Source organism: Psammomys obesus, unplaced genomic scaffold (genome assembly GCF_907164565.1).
Source record: "Psammomys obesus unplaced genomic scaffold, mPsaObe1.curated_primary_1811, whole genome shotgun sequence".
Classification (NCBI taxonomy): domain Eukaryota; kingdom Metazoa; phylum Chordata; class Mammalia; order Rodentia; family Muridae; genus Psammomys; species Psammomys obesus.
In genome coordinates this window covers 5,388,602-5,411,154 of record NW_026596064.1, presented here as the reverse complement: position 1 = coordinate 5,411,154, position 22,553 = coordinate 5,388,602, and the positions used below count along the sequence as shown (strand labels likewise).

General features: G+C 40.4%; 1 protein-coding gene across 1 annotated transcript in view; it reads right to left on the bottom strand.

The window, feature by feature from the left end:
• The window catches only part of Tprg1 (tumor protein p63 regulated 1), a 101,811-nt gene that overhangs the window by 37,945 nt on the left and 41,313 nt on the right, over window positions 1-22,553 (bottom strand). The window lies entirely within an intron of this gene.

Here is a 22,553-nt window from a genome sequence, read left to right as displayed (position 1 = left end):
CTACCCTTCTGCTGCCAAACCACCACAGTTCAGCTAATTCCTCCTCGAGCTGCGTCTCACCCAGTCCTGCAATTACAGTGGAGACAGAAATGGAGTTTGAAATGAAGTAATAAGGAGGCAAGGGGAGGAAACTTCTGTGATTCACCTCTAGAGCATGTGGGGTCATTAAAAATACTGATGTGGTCCAGCAATCACCAATTTTACCCAAGAGCCAGAAGAAAGGAGAAAGAAATGAAAATTAGGTGTTTTGGTAAAATTCCACCGCCCTTGGTCTCTTCCTAAGGCAGCAGCTTGCTTCACAGGGCATGCATACATTCCAGGCAGTGTCAGGCCTGTCATCATAAATAATCCCAAGGTATTACTTAGAAGAGCATGAACCAAGCCAAGAAAGAAGCTAGGAACTGTTATGAGTGGCTGGTCTTTACACTTTGCAGTGAGTCTACATGGCCTCCAAGCTTGCCTCAATCAGAAACATTTAGACATCAATACTTCAAAGGAATCCTGAGATCGTATCTGGGCAGTTGTGTTATGGCTTCAGTTTTCAAGTAAAGAGAGGGGACTCATAATACCGAAACTGAGAAATTTTGCTCATGGTATGACTTTATGGGGATTCGTTTATTTTTGTTGCACCGTAGTTACTCATCATGGAACCTGGTGCATTTCCCTCCTGCCAGTTTCCCCTGACAGACACATTCCTCCCCAAAAGCCTATTGCTTCCATGACAGCATTCCAGACGTAATTATTTTAACATTAACATTAAAAATGTAACTATTTTAATATTTCTTGTGCTTTTTTTTTCCTCTTCTGAAATCCTCATTTCTTACCTCCACTGCCAGCATGAAATCAGGATTTTGGGTGAGCCTCTTCCACAGTACTGCCATGCCACCACTGTCATGTTTCTTTTGCTAGACCACACTCTCAGCCTATATACCATTGTCCAATGGTGGCTTCCCACCTCGCCTGCTCTCCTTGACTCCCCTTTTATTCTATTTCCACACAATTATTTCTCCTGATATTCGTATGTTATCTAGCCCATAAATTGGTTCAATAGTCTTTTTAGAACAGCATTCCTCATTAACTTCACTTGGGAGGCCTTTTTCCAATGTCTAAAATTTACTTCCTCTTTGAATATTCTTAAGACTCCTTCCCATTATCTAAATAAACTGCTCTCCAACTCTCATAATTATCAAAATAATAGTATTTGTCAAAAGGAAGGAAGGAAAGAAAGAAGAAAGGAGGAAATGCTGTCAAGTAACATTCTACACAGGCCTCCAAAGTCTCTCCTTTCCCACCTTTTAACCTCTGTCACCCCATGTGCATCCATCATAAGAAACACCATCAGCTCAGATTCGCTACTCTTTCTCACCATAGGGCTTAACGCTCACCCCATGTTCCAAGAGGAAAAGCACATTCCACTAACCAGTTCATCTAATTCCAACCACCTCGTGGAACCCAATCTCCAAGACCATGCCATATGTTATTTTCTTCATGTTGCTCAGGTATACCATAGCTGAATTATTGCCTCAAGATTGCCTCATCTCAACTGCCACAATCACACTGTTCCTCACAGCATGCTTTTCCACGCCCCTGAATTATCTCTGCCGTTATACTGGCAAGATTCACAGCAAAGGCAGTGGGACTTGGGTCTACACCATTTCAACAGCTGAAGGAATGACTTCTTAGATACATCCACGTTCAACGCATGCTTGTTCTCTTTGAAGAACATCTTTGAACCTGGCTTCAAACAGTATTTCTATGCATGCTGCCTCATGTCTTAGCCCATTTGACAAGAGCAAGGCTGATTTGGAGGAGTACAGCCAATAAGGAAAAGGCTCTGGTCCTCCCAACAGGTCACAGGTAACAGGTCCTCTGTTCTCCTTGGGGTAATAAAAAAGCAAAAATGCATGAAATACCTTCACCTTAGCACATATTTGATAAATTAGCTGTTTATGGCCTATGAGCGTACAAGTTAATAATGACTTCAGTTTTCTACACAAAATATTCACTAAATACCCCACATATATTCTTGGGAAAATGTAGCGTTCTTTCTTCCAAGATGAAATTGAAATAGTGGTCAAAGTTAACTGAAAATGTACTAGGAGATCTGTATCCTGTCTCATGGGCTAGATGCTCAGTGCTCTCTGGGGGGTCATGCATAAAGTCTTGGATATAGCCTATAACACTGCTTGGACATGCTAGAACTTTCTCGAGATGGATCCCAAAAGAGGGAGTTAGGTCACAGGGGCATGATCTTGAACTTTGTCACTCCTGTTTTTGCCTTTTGGTGACCATGACCTGAGCAGCTTTCTCCACCAAGCACTTCAGCTGTGGCTGCCTAGCCACAGGCCCCAAGGCACAGGACCAAGAGACCACAGAAGCCATGGAAACTGAGCCAAAAATAGATCTTTTTTTAAAATTTATCTCCTCAAGTGTTTTCATGAGTGGACAGCTGGCTAAGATGCCCTCAACACCTTGGGCCTTGAGAATTCCCAGTGCCTCAATGAAGAATCCTCGCCATATTGCACATGTGCAAATCTTTGCAAATCAAAAACATCACTCAGGTTACACAGGGCTTAACTTCCATAAAGACAGAACTTCCCCAGTCAACGGTGACATTGACCTGGAAATCCAACCTGTTTGAAGAATGCAATTACATTTTAGGACATTTTAAGGACAAGAACCTTTTCTGTGACAAGACTTAGAAACTGGAACCCATATCCCAGTGTTAAGAGGTTTCACTCCAGTGGTTGTAAGTACCTCTGTGTTTCCCATTAGCTACAAGAAAACTCTCTGCCTAGCTAAATTAGGTAGGAAGAAATGTCCATCCCCTTTCTAGCAGGCTCTTCAGATCAATGAAAAACTGTAAGAATTTTTTTGCAATAAAGGATTTGAAGTAACAAGGCATCTGTGTCTCAAAATAGGCTGTCATCGGGCCATCTTCAACATATATTTTTTTTTCCCATTTCTGGCTTCTAGACAAATACAACATGATTTCCACATAGGAGTGGGCAGACACCGCCTCCATCATCTTCTTTGTGCTGGGCAATGGAAAGACCCTGGGGGCAACTTCTAATATGCCTGGGCACATTAACAATTTTTGTGGCTTCTCTCAAGAGAGTTTTCCATTTAAGAACTGTGAACATTTCAGCCACAAGCTAAGCAACCCCCAATAAGGGCCCATGCCGTGGAAGATGGGGTATACAGAATTTAAGAAAGCCAAGATGCAGGAAGGATATGATAACTAATTTTTTTCTAGGGTAACCAATGAGGAAAAGAGAGGAGGAGACAGATTAGACAGCAAGGATCAAATGACCTATGACACCTGCCTCCTCCATCCATCTTTGCACTGAGACAAAGCTAAATAAGCCTGGGATGAGGATCCAAGTGTCTTTGGTCCTTCTTTGACAGCCCAAAATGCACTTCCTGTCGCGTCTTACCAGTGCAGTCAGCCAAGGAGGGCAGAAATAAAGAAGAGAGTGAACATTTTTCAAATTTGGACCATTGGCGTATCCTTCCTGTCGCCTCATCTGAGTGAGCGTGGCCCTCTGCACCCCTGCCGTACCACCTGAGTCACAAGTATCACCGTTTGCCACATGCTGTGTATAAACAACACGTTTATACATCTAATACATCTCCTATCTAACTGCTTTCCCGGGAAACTAAATATTGTACACGGTACTCTTCAGAACTCAGCTTCGGTTGCTTGACACTCTACAAAAACCGAATAGATACCGAGTTGATGACCTGACTCCTGACTTCACGTAGATACAGAAGACAAAGAGGCACAACTCCTAGGAAACAGATTTCCACTCAACAAGGGGGAAACTATGGCAAACAAAGTCTCCCCCAAGCGTATTCTATTTTTACCAGGAGTCCTCTGAGGCTGGAAGACCCCCTGTCCGCGAGACTGGAGAGGGAAAACCTGCTTTGAGTGGTCGCCAGTTTACTGAATCCGTGATTATTCCATTCCAGGTCACTAACCTCATCGTTGAGCTAAGAGAAGAGCCTCTCGCGCCACCTTCCTGTAGGAGGCGGTACTGTTGTGTCCATCTGCATCTGAGCTGGCTACCGAACTCTGAGGAGCTCCGGCAGTGAATTTCAAAAGAAAACAATTGAGCAGCAGACGTCTGTGGTTGGGAAATCATCTCAATCAGCTGGTTTGATTAGAAGAATGAGCTCAGCACTCACCAACAAAAACTTATGTAGATGGAACAGGAGTCTCAGCAGATGCATTACAGGAGAAAAATCCACACAAATTAAATCTGGAAACTGGTCATATATCCACTTAGGTTTTTTTTTTTTTTTTTTTTTTTTGAACTATCACTTTATGGATTCAAAAGGAAATTCACCTTCAATCACAGAGCTAGAGCCTGGTAGCGTTGGCACAAAACTCAGCTGATTACAAGGCCAGAATTCACTTCATTGCCCAATGCTGTGGAGCCCACTATAATATAACACTTAATTACACAGGTTTGGCAATACAAGTCAAAGCATATCCCAAACATAATAATAGATGCTTAAACTACATATGGGAAAAGCGTGCTATGACTTGGATAGCCTATGACGTGAATAAATTCTGAAGGGAATGATTGCGCTGTTTTCCCATCAAGGACCTGGGTCGTACTCTTGTACCAGGTGAGGTTGGGTTAACTGTACTGTAAACTGTGAGTCACGTGTAAATCTATAGCTATGTAGAGTCCAAATGTGAGAGACCAAGCACCACTGTGTACGTCAAATGTGAAGCACAGAACCAAACCACGAGGCTTTCCAGCGGAACGGCCTGTTTCAACTGACCAGTATCCCGGAAAAGGATTACTCCTTTCTGCTTTCATGGATAAGACTTAGATTATTGATTGAAAGGAGAGTCGGTATGCAAAGCCACCTTGCTTTGAAATCGAAGTGCATGCATTTTCCTGAGTGGTCAGGACGCCACAAGGCTCCTCTCTCTCTCTGGAAGTTTTTCTGATGCAATTATTAGGATTGGGCAAAAGGCATTTATATGTAAATCATGTTGACAAATAATGAGACAGTTTTCTTTAAGGATGGAGCCCCTGGTGGGTCAACAGCATTCCAGGGGAAAGCCACCTTTCCAAGGGTATACAGGCAACACAAATTGGACTTCATGGGGAAAGAAAGAAGGAAAGAAAAAGTTAAGTGAGTGGGGGTGTCTGGAAGGAGTTCAGAGAGAAGGTGAATATGTTGTGTGAAATTCTCAAATACCTGATTAAAAAAATATCAAAAAGAAAAAAACAAAACCCTAAACTAAATAAAAAGCATAGGCATGCACAATGGCCAAGAGACTCAGCTACTTCCTGCCAGGTCTGTGCAAATGTTGATAACAACTGAGGACCCTCAGTAAAATAGCAGGATGGTCACTATTTCCAGCGTGCTACGTGTGCAGCGGCAGCGGCCATTACCATCATGACCATCGTCACCTTCAGCTAGGGCTGGAAGACACACATCATCAGCCTGACAGGACCATCTCAGCTCTGTCCACTAGAGCCTAAGTCTGCCCCTCTCCTTTGAAGCAACTCAGACCACCCGTGTGTAAAGAAAACAACCCATCTCCTTAAAGCACTGTAAAGTGTGGTCGGAAACACCCCCACTCAGCCTAGCAACGAAGAGACTCCAATGCTCCACTGTTTACTGTTCAGTTATTTCATATCAAGTGGCCTCAGTTTCTTTATAAAATTCAAAATGAAACATCATTTTGCCTCTGGTGTGCATGCATGTGTGTATGTGTCTGTTTATGTATCCCTGCTTGTATGTGTGCATGTGTGTGTGTGTGTGTGTGTGTGTGTGTGTGTGAGAGAGAGAGAGAGAGAGAGAGAGAGAGAGAGAGAGAGAGAGAGAGTGTCCAGTAAAGTGCGCAGAGAATCCTGCAGCCCTGCCCTCTTGCACTTCTTGCAAGCCACTGCTGGAGCACTTTTGCTGCCACCCAGCCGCTGCTGGGGTAACTACACGCATTTCAGATGTGCTGCGTTAAGAAAGGGAAGTTGTTTGAAAACTCTAAGAGGCGGCATGAAGAGATCTTCTTCAAAAGATTCCTCCCAGCAACGGTAATTTAGAAAGGTGTGAGGGGTTAAGTGGTAAGCCAGGGTTAAGTTCCAAGCTCCCAGCTGCACAGACTGGCTCCTCGCCACGGGCATGCTACCTGCAGAGCCAGGAGGACCTTATCTTCACACCGTCACGTTGTTATCTTTCCCACAATTTTAAACTGTAGAATTTTAGTTCTAAAAGATACTTAGGATAGCATAGATAGACTCTTCTTTTTGCTCTATAGGAAAAAAAAATTCTATGGAGAGAGAAAAGACAGCCAGAATCAGACAACATGTTTATGAAAAGTCAGCTCTCTAATGCCACATTTCCCATCTATCCGAGTGATGCGCCATTCCTTAGACACAGCCAGAGAGCAGGGCCCTGTTTGTTGATGACATGAGAAGAACAAGAACGCCAAAAGTTGCTAGAATTCAGACATACATCAGCGAACAACCTCCTTATTTGTGTCACGTCTTTGTGCCAGCTTCCCCATCCAGGTTTCTCACCCCTAACCTGTAAAGTAAGGGAATTCCTTCCAGTGCTAAATATTTATAATTTTTATCTTTCATTTTCATTTATTTATAATAATTATAGCACCTTGGAAGAATTTCAGCATGTTCATAGTTACCCTTTTTTATTTTTATTTTATTTTATTGTCTGCAATGAATCTGGAGAAACAAACCCTGAACTCTGATGCTCTGCCAGGCGTTTTTAAGCCTCATGCCATTTAAAAGGGAGGTTTCTCTTAGAGAATCCTTTTAGAGCCCTTCACAGTGCCCAGGGCTCATTGCAGTCTGTGGAGGTCTTCCATTTCCGAGATAATCTGTACCAGCGAATATTAATTATAGCTCTAATTGACAAGGATCTAGGATTAAGACAAAGGTAAATCTATGTTGCATTGTTGAAGGACATCAAAGGAAATCATGGAGAGAGTCATTGTTTTGCTTTGTGTTATTGTGTTGTGGGCGGGGTCCCACTATGTAGCCCAGGCTGGCTTCAAACACGCTATGTGTAGCCTTAAAGATATGGCAGTCCTGTGCCTGCCTTCCAAATGCTGGGATTACAGGCATGTACCAACACGTTCATCTTATAACATGTGACTTTGAGCCTATAAAAATATAAAAATATACCTTAGGATGGATATCAACAGGACTAGAACATTGACTTTGCTCTTAATAACTTAGAATAAGTCTTTTCCCTTCTGATTGCGCTTTCTACGCAGCGTGCTGCCAGTATTTTGTGTGGATTTTTATTGTCATTTGTTCTATGCTCTTGTCTTTGACAAGGAGTAGTGAGCACATTTGGGGTATTTTTAATAACAGATGATCCAGAAATTGACATAAGATATAATTGCTAAGTCTCATTTGTCTCATCTAGCAAAGGAAATACATAAAACAAAAAAAAAGTTCTTCCCATAAAGAGAGGGGCACCCTGATGGTGTCTGATAAAAAAAAAAAAAAATTAAACACTGGTAACAAGCAAGAGCAACTCAAGGAAACACAGACCCAAGCTTCTAGACTCTCGGGCAGCCAGAAAAGAGCCAGCTCTGCAGAAAACCACTTTCTCCTTTGAGGTCACATCCTCAACAGTTCCATTTGTGCTTCAGGCTCCTGTCCTGACACCATCACCCTAATGCTCCAGACCGGCAACATTTTCATGCTCCAGTTATCCAGACAAACAGACTTTTACAAAACACAGAGCACCCCCCCCACACACACACACACATTACACAGTGAGTGCGGAATAAATTTAGGGTGCTCTCAGGCATTCCTCAGAAAGGGGTGGGATCCTGCTGTCTGCAGGAACCCCTACTCAGCAACTTCCTAGGGAGGCATTTCTCATTTAAATATAGCTTCTTGGCAACCAAATATTTATCTGGAAGAAATTGGGAGTGGTCTTGTCCAATTGGGCACCTGGGTTTAGTCCATTACTCAGAAATAACAGGATTGTGGCATTTGGGGAACGCCTCCCCACAAAAGCTTGCCAAGAAATAGCTCAGAGATCCTCTACCATCCACCCATCCATGTCAACACGCCTCCCTGGTCATTATGAGTGAGTGGACAGGGCCACACCCAGGATCAAGATCAAGTCCAGGGCGTTCTTGGCACTGGTCCTCAGAAGCAATGTCAGGGTGTGCGTGACAAAATCCCCTGTTGCCTGTCATCACGGTTTGTGATACAACTTGACCTTTCCTGAGGATGGAAGGTCTGTAAACCCCAAGGCAATTCTGTTTCAGACTTTATACCCATCTAAGCAAATCTCCAGTGACCTGATGCCGCTGAACTCAGTCACTACCACCTCTAGCCTCTAAGAGGGTGATAACTCAGAATTTCGTGTGTCACTTCTCCAGCCAGTACCTCTCACCTGGACTTGTTCAAAGGCCTAATGGCACTTTTCTCAGTGGTCTAATCCACCCCACATGCCACCTTGCTCCAGTCACGCACTTAACACACACTGGGCACGCAACGGCGTGCTTGTCAGATAAGACGGTGTGCTACACACTGTAGGAACACGAAGATGTTCAAAGCCTCCAGGCTTTGCAAATATTTGACTCAAATTAGCCAAAGAAAATCAACAAAGCACTCTGTCCTGACACTCTGTGCAGTCTATGGGCAGGCTGTCCTCTTTTTATCCACACTGCACACATTCCAGTTACCCAGAAGCCCCTGTGGTGCTTTCCTAAGCAACTTGTTACACTTGGGTATCTTCCTATCTCTTTGGCAAACTTTTCCCCTCAGTCTATGAGCCACTTTACTCTTCTCTGTCAAAATATATTAATCTGTCATCTCCCCAGCCCTAAAACAAAATCACCCCTTTCTTCCATTTTTCATGTATAGGATGTCAAGTCATCGCTCATAAGAAAATTCTCTTTCTTCATCTTTATCTCTGAGTACACAATGAGAACTCAAATTGATTGAGGACAGGGATACTACATTTCATCTCTAATTTCTTACAAAGACTACTAGGCTGTTGTTTTCCAATTCTTCCATAATCACATTGAACTTGGCATAACTGATCCTTTTTCTGAGAGTTCTAGGTGCTTAAAATTCTAATTTACTATGAAGGAAAGAGAAAAAAAAAACACCAGGAAAACACATATGGAAGTTATCACCTAAAATGTTCAAAACAACTGTTATTTGTTCAACAAGACCTCACAACAGGCTATCCAGGAACTCACTATGAGACCAGGCTTGTCTCAAACCACAGTGATTCACCTGCCTTGGCCTCCCAGTTGGTAAAATGTTCATGTTGTCTGGGTTTTCCCAGGACATGGTGACCACTATACCTGGCTTATAAACCATAAAGAGCAAGAGAAACTTATCACCTAAAGTTCTTGTTTGTAAATTACATTTTATGAGAACAAGCTTATCCTCATCGTTAAATGTTCGAATAGAGCCACCAGTTCCTTATGTGTCCATGTAATGGCTTTAAAATTGTGTCTTAGACCTTCGATATGGGTTTCCTGTTTGGTCTGAATTTGGGCATAACATCATGTTCCGCTGGGCAATTTTTTATGTGACTTTTTGATCAAGAAATAAATACTCTATCTCTCACCAATAATTCTTCATTATCTTATAGCAACCCATCATGTTGCTATGGCCATCAGAAACCTGACTTCCACTTTCTGTTAGTCACTGGGTTGCAGACCTTCAAGGAAGTAGATGACTAACATCCCTTTCCTCACAGCACAGATCTGTACCTGCCTTCCCTGCTCTAGGACTCATTGGCTTTCCAAGCTACCTATTAGTATTCTGCTTTATCTATAGAGTATTGAGCAGTAATTGCCATCTTCAAAAAAAATAAATAAATAAAAAGCAAAGAAAGTTGAATGGGAGGCAAAAGAAATCTAATGCATGTGGAACCAATATGTGTGTGTGTATGTACATACATATACACCACCTACATATGCATTTAAACATATATATGTATATATGTATGTATATATACTATATAAGTATACATCATATATATATGAATATCCTATGTAACCTATGTATAGAATATATATATATATATCATATATATGCATATCCTGCATATAGCTATAAAGGATACATATCTATAGATAGATAGATAGATAGATAGATAGATAGATAGATAGATAGATAGACAGGATACATATCTATATAGAGAGAGATATCTATATATCCTATATAGCTATATACAAGATATTCATATATGAAATATATAGGATATATATGTAGGATATATAGCCTAGAGAGAGAGAGAGAGCTCAAACTATTTAGAGCTGCTACGTTATAAGCAACGACACATCTTTGCTCTTGATAAAGGAAGACCAAAATTTGGCAAAGCAGGAATATCAAGGTGATGCCTGCCTGAAACCACCTCTACTCTCCTTATTCCCACATTCACTAGAAGAAAAAGAAAGAGGCTATTCTTAAATACTCTATTGGATACAACTTAGACACATGGAAAGGCTTGGCTCCAAGACACTATGCATCCATTATATAGTATTTCAGTTAGGCATATGGCAGCTTCAATAACTCAGGGATCCTCTCAGAAAGGGAAAGAGAATTGCTAGGCACCCACAACACGTCTTCAGTATTTAACACACTTTTCTCCTACTCTAATGGCTGATTTTAAGGATGTGAGAACAGAATTTTCAAGATTCTAATGAAACAGAGAGATGGAGGAATTTTTTTTATTATTATTATTCATGACTAAAAATTCTTCTGCAGAGAAGCTGTTGCTTCTTACCCAAGTGGAAGGAGAAGAGGGACCCAATGTGCCATGCCTTTTCCAACTTCATGTATTCCTCCGAGGAGGAGATGTGTTTTGCTCCTTGCTCTACTATGTACTTGTGTGGACAGCCATAAGAAGACTTGGGAGCCTACACTCAAAACAGGCTGTGGTCTTCTCCACTCAAGCACAGATCCAAATACAAAGCAAACTAAATCACAGGATGGAGCATGTTCGTGGGTGCTGGAATTAAATTAGCTTCTTTCTATCATTCTTAGTTTTGAAACATTGGGAAAGTACTTTTTATCACACTATGTTGACATGTTTCATTGCTGCCCACACCCAGGCCTGTCTCCCTCCCGGGTAATTCAAAACTGTTTGTAATTGCTTTTTCAGATTTCAGTGCCTCCAGACGTCTTATTCTGACTCGTATGGACTAGAGCCTTATTTCCACTACTTTGCAGGAGGAAAATTGAGTTTTACTGAGAAATATTCACAAAAGGAAAGACTGGGAACTTGGGGAGCTGTCCATAGAAAACACTACTGCCCTGAACCCTGCTCATTAGTTTCTCCCTCTGTGTCCTCAATGGAATCACTTTAACTTCTCTAGCGGATAGATAGGGAGTTATCAGCAATGGAAAAAAAAATTGACCTCACTTCACATAGAACTATATTTCTTGTTGCTCTAGTTGTTCTGGTTTGAGACAGAGTCTCACGTTGTAATCCAGGGTGGCCTTGAACTCTGTCCTGACCATCTTAGTACTGCAACTACACTAGCCCAGCTGATTCCTATGTGTTTTTAATAGAAAAAAATAGGAATTATAAAAAAAAAAGTATTATTTACATGAATGGGGCTGGAACTTGGAAGAACAGGGGGAAGAGAAAAAAAAGAAAGAGAAAAAGTGAATTAAAAGGGGAAAAGAAATGCCAGCTCTGGCCTTTCTCCTCCTTCCGATTTCACCCTTCTTTTTAAACTGTACAATAAATGTACTTATTTTCAAACGTACAATTTCTTTGCACTGTTAAATATCCCCAAAGAAAAACAAAAATTGTTTTTGGTTCCTGTGCTCTTTGTCCATGACAGAGTCCTTATTTTTCTCATTTAATGGGAGAAAAACTAGAAGCTTCTAACATTTTGATCAATCATTTGCACAAGGCATAACAGAGAATTATCATCACCTCATTTAACCCTTCACATGTTATAGGGGAGCAAACCAAGACTGCAAGAACAAGTCTTGAGGCAAATTGGAAGGAGAATTGAAACAACAATTCAGACTTTATTCTCCAGAGGTAGAGAATCTGTATTGTGTTTCCTAGTAGATCCCCATTTAACTAGGATTACCAGGCACTGCTGCTCATTAGGAGTGAATTAGCTGGAAAAGCAACACTTCTCCACCCCCACTGCCTCCCTATGCCAACATGCATCCCAACCACCAGCCATACCCTGCTGCCTCCACTTCTTTATTTGAAGTGGCCATTTGAACTCCAATGCCGTCACACCCAGATGCCCTTTTCACTGCGCTCATTTGCACCTCTCCTTCCTCTCTGATAAAGAGGTCTGTCTGTAAAATGTCTTTTCTACCACAGAACCTGGGTGATGTATGGACATTATCTCATTACATAAGAAGTAGTTTATTCTAAGAGGTAAGTGGGCAATTCTCCTCATTTTGTCCTCTGCATCAGATCCATTTCTCTGAAGTCCCATAGTTTGTGACAAGGGCTTTCCAGTTGATCTCACTATGAACCTCATCACCCTTTCGTGAGTGTCAACACAAGCAACACATAAGTTAGGATTGTCCTAGCTGCTCCTGTTTGGTCATAGCTTCTCAATGTACAAGCAGAAAACTCATGTCCATGACTGTCCTTCAGGCCATGGGTAGCAGACTGGAGTCACAGTAACAGTTACAGCTCCTCAGGAGCCCATGCTCCCTCTCTGATTTGCATGTACTCTTGCTCTCTGGAACATGTACTTTACAATGTCGCTCACCTTTACTAACGGCCATCACCAGAATTCCTTTTTTAAGGAAGTCTTTCCTGAAGTCTAACCTTCCCCTGCGAGTAGAAAGCTATCTGTCACATGGCCTCCAGCAATGTCTACTTTCTGATCTGCATGTTTTTAGTAACAGCTTTCCTTCATCTGTGGGCTGGTTTAGTGACTTCCCTCTAGAACTGTGCAGAATTTTGTAGAAATGATGAGATGTTCTTTCTAGGATCAGGTTATCAAACCCTAGCCACTAGCTTACTCAATTCCTTTCCCTACAATCCTTTTTTTTTAATTTTGTTTTGTTTTGTTTTGTTTCCCCAAGAGAAGCCAGCAGCCATCTTGTCAACGGCTTTATGGAGAGGCACACTTGGCAGGGAAACTGAGATCTCTGTCAGCTGCCTGTCAGGACCTGGTCTGCCAACAGCAACCCAAGTGTGTAAGTGGCGTTCTTTGACAGAGACTATATGCCACTGGCAGCTTGATTGAGGTTTTAGGAGAGACTCTGAAACGTGGGAGTATGGTTGCTGGTTTACACAACCAACTTCTGGCTCTGTTGTAACAGTTATCTCAACTCTCATTGCTCCCTGCAGTCTCTCGTGGACTCCAAGCACTCTGTAACAACAGACATAGAGAGCATCCTTCACTAGAAAGCTTAGTCTGCACCTCTTTCCACCCTTACCTACACCACAAAAACCCAGTCCTGTCACCCCATGCCAGATTCCACTTTGGCTCCATCTTCCCGTACTTAGGCCCTTCTTTTTTTCCATCCCCCAACCCCAGGTCAAATCCTTATAATTTTTCAAACCTACTATCAAGGAGTTTTTCTCATGGCTAGCCACCTTCTTTGGTTTTGTTGTTGTTGTTGTTTTGTTTTGTTGACCAAACCATTTCCCATATTGTTACTACTCTTATCTTCTAGGAGGAAAATATAAATTGTGTCAGGATCCTCCCCCAGTACTCTCAACACCTTGCCAGGATATGACTAACCTCCAAACTCTTCATCATATCATTTAAGATCATTCAGAAATTTCTAATAAACCTTTGAAACAGCTGATCCCCAAAACATGGGAGACATGGCACATCACACTGGCCAGGCATCACCTATTCACCTATTCCTGCACTGTTCTCTTGCCTCTAACCCCTACCCACTCTATACAGACCTCTCCATTTTGCCCCCTCCCCAGGACCTCTTCATTCCACCCACTAGAAATTCTCTTCCCCTCTCCTGTGGCCTTGATACATTGGCTGGCTCCTGGAGCCCAAACCATAGCCTGCTTTGGAATCACACATATGTATGGATCTCAAGAAGGAGTCACCAAACTGAAATTTAATGCTAGCCTGAAAGAATTACATTTGTAGAGTTGTGTTTGATTTTCAAAATGCTGCTGGGAGGAGAGATTATTATTAATAAGTGGCTTTAAAAAACTTAAAGCAAAGACCACAAACCACCTCTGAAGCCAAGGGGGAAAATGCGATTAGAAGGAATTCCATTAGTGCCTTTAATCCCCTGAGTTTGAGAAAACAACAAAATAGCAGCTTCAACCAGATCATTTCTTCTTAATTAAAAGTTATTCAGATTCCTTTGGTACACTCAATTTTCTGGTCAGGTCAACACAAAGTAACTACCAGCATTCACACCTCCTTCTGTCTTCCCAGCTCTGCTCCCGGAGTTATGCAACCCTTGGGGGCGGCATACACTTCAGCTATTTGCTCTGTGCTCATAATTACATTGTCTAGACAGGAGATGTTGCTGGAGCAATAGGAAAATATTTTACAAGGTGTTCCACAGAACCGCACTTATAACAGTGATTAGAACACACTGACAGACGCGAAGCCAGCAGAATCAGCCTGGGCCGTGAGCCGATTTTACGCAGAGCAGAAGCCCTTTGAAGCTCTCAGGTGGGGAAGAGATGCCAAATTAGAATGGTGGGGGCATGGAACATCACCGTGGCTTCCAGATTCTTGAGTTCACAAACACAAGGCTGAGACAACAGAAGAGTGTTTAGGAAGGTCCTCCTTCTCTCCTCTACATGCCCATCCCAAGTCTACAGGGGCAGGGTATGCACCCCAGACAAGACAGGTGTTGGTCACAGAAACAAGCTTCCCAAGCCTGTGAGCAAATTCCTATGTTTACAGAATGTAAATGGAAACAGCACTGGGAGATATATGTGTAATATCTCCTCCTGCAGGAAGCCATTTCTTGGCCTGGGCCACTCAGCTTTGGCTAACATATCAATGTGACAGCAACAATATTTTCCAGCAGAAAACCTCTTTAGATCTATTTTTCACAGGAGGAATTGATTAGGTAAAATAGTTTCGTTCACAAATACGAATGGCTTCTGTAAGATTGCTATGCCAATAGAGGCCTGCATGAGTATAAGAGTGCCAATACAGCCCTTATATTTATGGCTGTGAGCCTAGCATTTAATGGGTGAGCCATCTCTCCAGCCCTCCACAAGGAGAACAACAAGGCCAAAAAATTTGGGCCCAGGGGGCCCTGAAGAGACCCATGCTCCAACCAAAGACCATGCATGGAAAGGACCTAAAACTCCTGCTCAGATGTAGCCCAAAGACTCAGTCTCCAAGTGGTTCTTTAGTAAGGGGAGCATGGGCTGTCTCTGATATGGGCTCAGTGGCTGGCTTTTTGATCACCTCCCCTGGAGGGGTGCAGCCTTGCCAGGCAACAAAGGAAGACAATACAGCTAGTCCTGATGAGACCTGATAGACTAGGGTCACATAGAAAGGGAATAGGACCTCCCCTATCAGTGGACTAGAGGAGAGGCATAGGGGGAAAGAAGGAGGAAAGGTGGGACTGGGAGAAGATAAGGGCAGGGGCTACAGCTGGGATACAAAATGAATAAATTGTAATAAATAAATAAATAAGAATTTTAAAAAGAGTGCCAATACAACAAAGAAATAGAGAAGCCTAGAGGCTTCATCATTTCAGCAAAGTAAGATTCAGAGAGGCCAAGAGACAGACATATCAGGAAATTGCTCAAGACAAGGTCCTGCCAAGCATTCAAATGTGCTTCTGTCACTCAGATGCTCATTCCTCATCAGATACTGTTCCAAGCATCGCACATGTTTAGCTCATCACAACTCAGTACAGGCCCAAGAGACTGGCATTATTCCAACCCACTTCCAGTTTGCCAATGGGGAAACTGAGGCAATGTAGTCAAGTAACTTGTTCAGGTACATTCAGAGGCAGATCTGTCTGCTAGAGTTCAAATGAGAACACAGTGGGAAAAAAAGGGGGAGGTCTTCAGAAATTAAAATGTGCCTGAGAATAAGAATTAGGGGTAGCCAGTTGGTGATGGTGCACGTCTTTAATCCCAGCACTCAGGAGGCAGAGCAGACAGATCTCTGAGTTCAATTCCAACCTGGTCTACAGAGTGAATTGCAAGGCAGCTAGGGCTACATGGAAACTTGTCTCAAAAAAAAAATAACAAAAAATTAAATAAATATGGCAGAGAACCCCCAATCTCAGATGACCCCTACCCTCTGTTTCCAAAAGCAGTAGAGTCATTTGACTACTCAGAATCTGACTTCCCTCATTATCCTCTGTGAATAGAGTTTTTAGAGCAGGACAGGTTAAAAGTAAACATAGGTTTTTTTCATCTTTAAATGTATTTGCAAAATGCTTTCGTCACATTGATTGTTCAAGAGTACAATGACACTATTAGATGACCTCTAAGGATTTTATTATTGATATTTCAACAGTCTAAAATCAAGACACATTAGAATTAAAGCCACATCAAATATGACAGCACATGATTGTAGCCCCATTCCTCAGTGTATTATGTCTAGGCAAGTGTTTAGTTTGAGGTCAGTCTGGCCCAAACACCAAAATTCTGTCCAAAAGGAAATAAAGTTCTAGTAATTTGTCCAGAACCAAATGGCATGGAAATGTGTAGGTAGGATTTACATCTACGCTTAAAGGCCAGTCTTCCCCTTCATCTATTTTTCTAGGTTACAAACACAACACAATTATGAAAATTAGTTTTTTATTAAAATCCAAGAATGGACCTAATTCTCATGGAAATAACATTTGGATTTCCTGTCACAGAGACCAGGCAACTTCCTAATTTTGCCTATGGTGAATGCTGTTCTCTAAGAGAATCTCTCAGCTTTCCTCTCATCAGTCATCTCTAGTCTTTAGTTTCCTCTTGCCTGTAGCCTTCCTTTGCATGACAGCAAAATTAAACTGAATCAAACAAAACAACTGCTTTTTAAATAGCAGCATGTGGCACACAATGGCACATGCTCAGTTCAATTCCAGTGGCCTCTATGGCTTAAGAGAAAATATAATTCCAATAGCAGGAGATAAGGTTTCCATAATTGTAGAGCAGAAGAGGAGGAAGATCAAGAGCAGAGAAAAAAAGGCAAAACAAGAGAAAACAAATATAAACCAGAGAGGAGGCAAGGGAAAGGAGAAGAGAGAAGGAGGAGAGGGGAGGGGAAGGGAGAGAAGGGGAAGAGAGGAGAGGAGAGGGGAGAGGAAAGGATAGTAGAGGAGATGAGAGAAGAGAGGAGGGAAGGATAGGGAGGGGATAGGAGAGGATGGAAAAAGAGGAAAGAAGAGGGGAGAGGAGAGGGGAAGAGAGGAGAGCAGAGGACAGGAGACAGGAGAAGAGAGGAGAGGGCAGGAAAATGGAGGAGAGGAGAAAGGGATTAAAGTGAAAGGGAAATTAAAAAAGAAAGAATGAAAAAATGATGTACCATGAAAATATTTTAAAAGAACACAAGGATTTCAAAATAGGCAAATAGGCAGTTTATAATGAAATATACATACACACACACACACACACACACACACACACACACACACACAACTTGTGCCTGGACCCAGAACCTCTCGCTTTTTTAATGTATAAAATGTAGCCAGCCAGCCTTGTTTATTCCTGGTTGTTGAAAGTCAATGATTACAGAGGAGACAGGGGTTCTTGATAAACAGCACTGCAGCCAGCAACCAAAGGTATGGGTGTTCTGGTGTTCTTAACTGTTGTTTCTTTTAAGGAGGGAGCTTGCTGGACTCTGCCCAGGATTTCTCAGGAGTCTATTTGTCTTGTTCTTTAGCAGCTGATTCTCCCTCACCTCCGTCTTCTGTTGCTACTGCTTCACTTCTGACTTAATAAAGGTGACTTAATAACTGTGAAAGGCCAACTCCGTTGGAAGCAAAGATAACCATCAAATTAATCCACTTAGTTCCATGTTAACAAAAGCTTTAATCTAGAAGAAAATTGGAGCTTGTTAACACCTGATAACCATGAGGTATATTACAAAGTGCTTTCTATCATGTCATTGGAACAGAACTAACACTAAGGCTGTTAATGAAGCAGAATGACTATTAACTTTTTTAAGATGAGGAAATACAGTTAACAGCTGCAAAAACTAGGGTGGGAACCAAGGAGCTGTGCTACTAACCCAGCACTCTGAGATGGAAGTCCTGTGAAACCTCCCTAAACACTTCTCATTCAAGAACCTCTTCACAGGAGATCTCTACCTCTGCTACACAGCTGCAGGATTCTGACCCAGCCTTTCTTCCTCTGACTGCAGAACACAGAGCTGCAAAAAGCCACACAGGTTAATTAGGAAGCCTAGAGTTACATCAGTTCCCAGGGGGTAATAATTGGATGCCTCATGGGAGAATGAACAAAATATTCCATAAAAGTAAAACTTGTTTGGTGAAACTAATGAAAGAAGGGGGCAAAGGATGGGAGACTTAAAAAAGTTTGCAGAGTTCTCAGCTTTCAAAGTGAGGGTTCGGTGTAAATTAAGAGAGGGCGTCAAGTGGAAGCATTACTCAAGAAAGTAATCATTAAAGTAATAATGCTTATTGCAGGAAAAATGTATTGAAAATTAATAATGCAGAAGTACTGAATAAAAAAGACAGAATATTGTATTCAGTTAAAGTTGGAGCCAGGCAACAGTAGAATGAGACACAGACTACAAAGGTAATTTTTTGGGTGAAAAAAAAAACACTACTGAGTTTAAAACATAAATAACATGTTATGTTATGTAAACATAAACAACATGGTAATATATTTCTAAAAACTATAACAACAAATCAAGGTGGAGGAACTAAGACCATATCTATTACCTGACTGTACTTAAACGGTTCATCTTAAACAATCTCCATGCTGGATTGTAAGGTAAAATTTAATTAAGCAACTACATGCTAATACATATCAAAGTGATTCAGAAAGTCAAAATTTAAAAATAGGTAATGATGGATCATGAAAAAGAACATACGGATTGCAGAATAGGCAGTTTATAATGAAAAGATATTAAGCACATATAAAAGTTTACAAACAACACATTATCAATATCCATAATGTAAACTGGTAAAAGTAAAACAATCACCAAGGAAACAGGAAAATATGATTCTCACTTTTCAGCCTATAATGGATCAAGTAGCCGGAAAACTTACTTATACTAAATAAATGGACAAAGAAAGAAAATATAAATACAATGGCTGTGTGTCTACATTTGTGTCTATATTTGTCAAATTTGGAACTTAGAAAGCAAAAACATCATTTTCAAATATTTGTGAATTAAAAAACTAGATGCTTGAATGTAAAATATCCAGTAAATTATAGACAGTCAAAAAATAAGAGTATATGATCATCCTCAAAGATCCATCAAGCCATGAAAAACCAAGTAGTCTTAATTAAATATTTCAATATCAAAGGCACCAATCTGGAAAGTCTATATAGATCCAACAGTGTGACATTCTAGAAAAGACAAAATACAGAGAGTGAAAAACCCTGAGAGACACTAATGGTGGGCATAGACATGGAGTCCAGGTATAGTTTTGAACACTCTACACAATGCAGAACAGCTTACCAGAAAATATAACTTCTCTTTCCAAGCCACCAATAGTGTTAGGGTTGAAGAACTCTGCCATAAAGTAACCACAACACATATTATGGATGAAAGCCAATGGGTGGACTAGAATCTAATTATGACAAATATTTAACCAAAATATGAACACAAAAAAAGAACAAATGAATCAAAAATGAAAGGAAAAAACTGGGAAACAAGTTACAGGTAATCAATCATATCAAAAATCTCAAAAATGTTTAAAGAGTAATCATTCTAGCTAAAAGACAAATGAGACAAGAATGGATTAACTCTATGAACTATGGGAATGATATACGAAACATACTGTATATACAAAGAATTAGTAAGTAGAGACTAAAGGATAAAAAGTGATATTCAATGGAAAAAGTAAGGACAAACTTGATGGAGGTGCTAAAATAATAACAGATTTCAAACTGAACTTTAAAGCATTAGACATTGTCAAGGAGGAGCACCACAGAGCTGGAGAGGTGGCTCAGAATCTAAAAGCACTTACTCCTCTTCTAGAGGATCCAAATTCAGTTCCAAGCACCCATGTCAGGTGGAACACATTTGGTAACTCTACTTCCAAGGGAGATGATGCCCTCTTCTGGCCTCCTGAGGCACCTGCATGCATGTGATGTACATAAACTCATTCTTTCAAAGTAACTCATATTTAAAAGAATAATTTTGAATACTCATAATAGAAAACAGGACAAATCTTATATCAATAACCTTGGTGTCTTCTTTAAGCAGTTATAGAAGTAGAAAAGTAATACCTGAATAAACAGATGGAAAAAAACTGTAGAGAAAAGAGCAGAATAATTCTAATAAATAGTAATCAAGCAATAGGGAAGTAAGCCAAAGGGAGTCAAAAGGTATGTCTTTCTAAAGCTAACTAAATTTATATGAGTAGGAAATGCTGAGGACTCAGAATACCCTTAGTGGGAAGCGAAAACATTTCTAACATATTTTACTGACATCAAAGGGGAAATGAGGAATAATGTTAATAATTTTATATCTTCAAGCCCAAGAGATTATGCTTAAGAGGTTTCTTGAAAAACAAAGCTTACTAAAATTCAAGTAAATAAAATAGTATAATTATATAGTCGTCATGAAATAATTTTTACTTAAGAAACCATTCCACCTGAGTAATGTCAAGATTTCCTGCATAAATTTTATCAAACATTCAAGACAGAGAGTAAATTACTCACAAACAAAATCTTCTAGAAAATAAAGACCAGAATATTTCTTAACTTATCCTGTGACGACAGCACAGTGCATATGTTAAACACTGAGAACAGAAAAGTAACAAATGACAGATCAACGTAATTCACACATGCCAACACAGATTCCGAAAGAATAAGTAAAACTGGCCTATGTTTCGATGAGCAGAATGGAATGAAAAAATGTGGAAATACCCAGAGATGTGTGAGGAAGGTAATAGATGATGCATGTGTATTTCAAACAGTAGGGAAAGGTAGAATATTGAATAAGTAATGTGGAGAATTTTAGCTGGTTGAATATTTCCCAACTCAAGCAAATTTCAAATGAAAAGCAAATTAAACATGTTTAGAAGTTAAATTATGAACTCAACACATGGAAATGTATATTATAATTCTGTTACAGAATTTGACAGAATTTGTCAAAAAGACAATTTTCACAATTTTCACAAATTTCACAACATTAACACTGAATGATAAATCTGGGACACAAGAATTGAGAACCATAAAATAACATTTTGAAGTTCTAAGTGCTGTGACACACTAGAGGAAAATGTATACATTATGTGTGGTAAAAAAAAAAAAAAGATATCATATTCTCCAACACAAAAGCATCCCTTGCAAATCACAAAGGACAAATACTTGCTTCTAGTAAAAACAGAAAGGGGGGTACTTTACAGAAAAAGAAAACAACTCCCTTTCACATTCTCATAATATAAATTAAATAAAAACAATATTTTGTAAATCTAGTTGACTGGCAAAGTAAAAAAAAAAGTTTCCTGATGCATGTTAGGGAAATTATGTTTTAGGATTGCCTTTTGCATCAACAGTTACACCTTGTCTGGTGGGCATTTGGCTATCTCTGTGAATCAAGAGTCACATGACTTGGACTTAATGAATTCCACTCTGGGAACTATAGGTTACAGACACACTTGCACACTTATGCGAAGCCCCGTGGCAGGAATATTTACGGGAGCACAGTTGGCAAAGACAAACATAAATGTTCACCATGAGAAGCTAGCTAAACAGATATAAACAGTAACACTCTGCCGTAGTAAAAGCTGAGGCTGATCCTCAGCTCTGTCAATTTTAAAGGTGTACACACAAACGCGTCTTAGTATTTTATATCTGCAGACAATTTCTTCAAAAGTGGGCAACAAATTACTGGCACCCATGTAAAAAATGTTGAATGGAGGGTCTGGAGTAGAAAACAGAAATCTTAAAAATAAATATTTTGTAACATTTACATGTATTTTAAATGTGTATTGTTTTTATTGAAAAACTTCTTTATTCTAAAAGTCAATAAGCTAAATGACTCAGTTAATTCGTGTATCCATAGAAAGATCTAAATAAACACAACTCTTTGATATGGTAAGCTTTTATAAAGAAAACAGTATGTTCAAGGTACTTGAGTTCACAGATCACAGAATGTGCCAAACCCAATGTCCAGTGTTTAATGGAAAACAAAAGTGGTGTCTACCTTCTGTAAGTTCACAGTTCCATGGGGAAGATCTCATCTTCAGCCTTTGATGAAGATGGCCACCCTATGGCTTATATCTAAAAGGGTTGGGGAATACATGTCTTTCCAAGATCAACTCAGCAAGTTACCCAACACTCGCTTGTAGACCTCAACTAGTCCCTGTTAATGGTCTGAGACTGTTGAGCTCCAGGGAGAAGTTAGATGAAGAAGAAGAAGAAGAAGAAGAAGAAGAAGAAGAAGAAGAAGAAGAAGAAGAAGAAGAAGAAGAAGAAGAAGAAGAAGAAGA